This window comes from Etheostoma spectabile, chromosome 5, assembly GCF_008692095.1.
Source record: "Etheostoma spectabile isolate EspeVRDwgs_2016 chromosome 5, UIUC_Espe_1.0, whole genome shotgun sequence".
NCBI lineage: Eukaryota > Metazoa > Chordata > Actinopteri > Perciformes > Percidae > Etheostoma > Etheostoma spectabile.
The window spans coordinates 17,004,868-17,008,825 of record NC_045737.1 but is presented as its reverse complement, the minus strand read 5'-3'; the positions used below and the strand labels follow the sequence as shown (position 1 = coordinate 17,008,825).

General features: G+C 38.5%; 1 protein-coding gene across 3 annotated transcripts in view; it reads right to left on the bottom strand.

The window, feature by feature from the left end:
• taok3a (TAO kinase 3a) overlaps positions 1-3,958 on the bottom strand; it is a 64,706-nt gene that overhangs the window by 37,628 nt on the left and 23,120 nt on the right. For all 3 annotated transcript variants that reach the window (XM_032517097.1, XM_032517100.1, XM_032517099.1), the window contains exon 2: positions 1,444-1,565. The gene's annotated coding sequence lies outside the window, so the exon portion shown is untranslated. The remainder of the gene's footprint in view (positions 1-1,443; positions 1,566-3,958) is intronic.

Genomic DNA, 3,958 nt, shown 5'->3' with positions numbered 1-3,958 from the left:
TCTTGACCAGGACCAAACCCCTAAATGCATTGAAGCAACTGCCATGTGATTGGTTGATTAGATAATTGCATTAATGAGAAATTGAACAGATGTTCCTAATAATCCTTCAGGTGAGTGTATATTGTGATATGAAAAAAGAAAAGATGACATGAATAGCTCTATTTGGAAATAATAAATCATTTTCGACTACTGCGGTGATTTTGTTGGGGAGTGCATTTACATAGAAGAAAAAATTTAAAAAGGATCTTTTCTAATGTGAACCATTTTTTGTTGAACTTCAATGCTTCACAAACACCAAAGCAAGCGCTGTGACTAACATTATTCTTCTGAAGTGGTTTTGGAGAGGAAATTAGGTAGAAATACGCTGGTTGACTAGCATGACACCATTGTATTCATATAATACTTTCAATCCAGGCTAAAGTGAGTGACAGTGACTGCATGTTGCTTCCTCTAAATTCCAGGTTGTGGTCAACTAGCAGGGCCAGCTTCTTAGTTTGATAAATTCACGCGCACTAGCAACAAACTGTGTATCCAAGAACAATTAAATCAGTATAAATGACGTTAGATCAGACACAGACTTCTGTAGTAGATAAGTGTTACGTTTCCAGTTTCGCGGCTCCGAACCGTAACGTTAGTTGGGACAGACGGACCCCTTGTTTCTTTAGGCTAAACTATATTAGCTTTAGCCTGGCTGGCAGCAGCTTTCTGCGGGGAGAATGCCGGGAGACGTTTAGGTTCAATGTTTGATGCTTGGACAGAAGAGTCGGGATTGAACCACTAACCTTGTGATTAAAGAACAACCTGCTCTACCTCCTGAGTCCTGACCGCCTTCAAGGGTCGCTCTGTAACCCATATTGCTCCCTACTACCACAACCAGTCCTCAAAACCTCTTTTTCAACTCAGTGTGTGACTCAGCAACAAGACCCCCGGCACAGAACGTACACTTCCACAGGCTCACCTGACTTCCCACTGGATCCAATGATTGGTGTTGGTTTGTGCGAGGATGACAAGTTGACATAAGGATTTACATTACCCAATTCACAAAACTCCGAGCCAAAGACACAAGCCACAGTCAAACCTCCAGCTTCCTACACAAACTACAGCTTAAAGATTACAAAGCAAAACAACTTTCTATGAACATCTCGAAACTCAAAGCAAAAACCAGTGGTTTTCAAAATAAATTATCAAACATAAGTCTGCATTTAAAGGCTACGATTGTCCACCGGATTCATTGGCAATATTTAATTTCTAGTCACACACACACACACACACACACACAAAAGTGTGAGTTGGTCTGTTGGATGCTAAGTTCCAATAATGCTGAAAGTTTAACAAATATAAAAGACATTGGTTTACAAATTAAAACAATGATAAAGAAAAACAAGGAATAGATGATAGAGAAAAATAATATACCAGATAGTGTCAGAGATGTGTATTACCTACCTGTAGGAAATGTGTAAAGTTGTTGTCAGACTAGGGACTGTCTCCCTCTCTTTTTCTCTTTTTAGATTTAGCCCAGAGTTGACTTCTTGCTGACTTTCCTCATGACTGGAATAATACTGCACCTGAAGTAAGAGAAAGAAGGAAACAGAAGAGGGGTTAGATAGTTAGTTTAAGAGTACATTTAAGTTAAATAAAAAAGAAAACTGTGTCTGTGATAATGTGACAAGAACTGTAATCATAAGTGTACTAATTGATCAAAAGAACATTAATCAGTTAACAATTTAAAGCAAAAATGTTGAGATGCAGGTTGCCCTAGTCTTCTCTGATAGTAAATATCTGTGAGCTTTGGACAAAACAAGCAATTTAAACATTGGGGAAAAAAGTGTTTGTCATTATTTACTGTTGACAAAAAAAAACTAAATATGACTATTATGTCACCACCAATTTTTAAATATGAGTCTTGCACTTGTGCACTGATTAGGATCTGATGCACAATACCCAAGCTACATGCCAAAATAAAGTGTTTTTCCCCTTTTTTTTGTCTCCATTTGCCTTTTTACTGAAATATAAACAAAAACAAGACCATTACTGATAAGACTATCATCTGCACTGCAATTTATACATTTTATATCATGTGCCAAGATATTTGCATGATTGCTTTACAGCACAGAGGGTTGCTGCTTTGCAGTACAAACAGAGGAAAAGCTTTCAAATATCTTCACAATAGCAGATGGTGGAATGACTCAACAGCCAAAGAAAATCTCTAATGACCCTAACAGTATCACCAGCATAGTATAAAGCCTGCTAGTCATCTCAGTCAGATGGTGATGATACATTGTACATGGCACTAATGTCTTATAATGCTGCAATTCTCAATGTTATTTAGTATAGTAAAATCCAGGAGCCATCTTCAAGTTAATTGATTTTCAACACCTGCTTGTCCGTATTCAGGGTCAAAGCGAGCCCAATGTCTGTCCATAATGCATTGGTATCTCAAACTAAATGTCTTGGCATTTTATACAAGGGAAGTGGCTCCTGTTTACAGCCAAACACATCCTCTTTCTTCCTCTTTCAAATCCATGAGTTCAAGGACACAGCACACAGTGCTATGAGCAAACAAAAGCTTTCACAAGCACAAATCCACAAGCAAGCACACATTCAATACTTTGCCTCCTTAAGCCGCACCACACACACAACAAACACACACACCACACCACACACACACACACACACACACACACACCACACACACACACACACACACACACACACACACACACACACACACACACACACACACACACACACCAGAAAATCAGAGCGAGTTGTTCTGACAGTAGAGCGCTGTCAGCCACTGGACTGTGTGTTGTATTTGACAAGCAAGTGCAGCAGCAACGACAACTTTACTTGTGAACACAACCTGGCCCTGAACTATACACATTGTCATTTAAAAGATCAGCACACAATAAAACCAACTGTTGTCCACGAGCAGCCACCCAATTCGAAAGTACAGTAGAGCCATTAATCAGTTTTTTTCTTCTCCTCTACCTCTCCTATTTTATAAATTTTTCACCCTCTAACCCTACCCCCCACCAACCTCTTGTTGATCATAACGAGTGGCAGATTGGGTGCTCAGAGGAATCGCATTCAATAATAAAAGGAGAGAGGATGGAGGGATGAGAGAAGGAGGATACAAATGTATTGTGCCCCTTCTGAGTGTCCCTGAATGATTTATAACACAAACTGACGCTTGCATGAGCCTCTGGGGAAGTTGTAGCTGCACTTCTCCTCCTCTTCCTCCACGCGCCACACTCCACCCTGCTTGGCATTTGTGACCAACCAAAAACAAAGCAAAATAGATAGAGATAAAGGTAAGGTTAAATGTTGTGACTGTACTAGAGTGTCTTTTACTCAAGTCCATAGAAAGACCTTTAAATTGACCCTTTTCTAAGATACAATTTGAACATATGCCACTTTCAAGGCAGGAACTAACTTTAATATTCATTCTCAATTAGGTCTAATCTGCAAATTAGTTCTCTGATAACTTAATATCTAGTGGGAAAGGCCCATCACCAGAGCACAAGGTGACATCTTTAAATGTCTTGATTTGTCAGTCCAACACTCCAAACCCAAAGAGATCCACTTCAAAATGATTTAATAGAGAAAAAAGTAGCAAATCGTCAACTTGAAGAGGCTGGAACCACAGAATAGTATACATTCTATGAATTGATTATCAAAGTTTTTTACGTGATGTAATGTAATCATGAGGCGTTTTTTTAATATTCAATACTTGAGAAGCAATTTGGACTGTGCCTAAAAAGTATGGAATTCGGTACCCGGCACTAATCATTCAATTCACTATTTAGATGTTTCTTTTTTAATCAGGCTGCATAGTCTAAGAATACTTCATTCTGTAGATTATTGAACAAATCTGCAAATATGTAATATATGTGGACAAAAAAAACAATTTAAACATTGGGGAAAAAAGTGTTTGTCATTATTTACTGTTGACAAA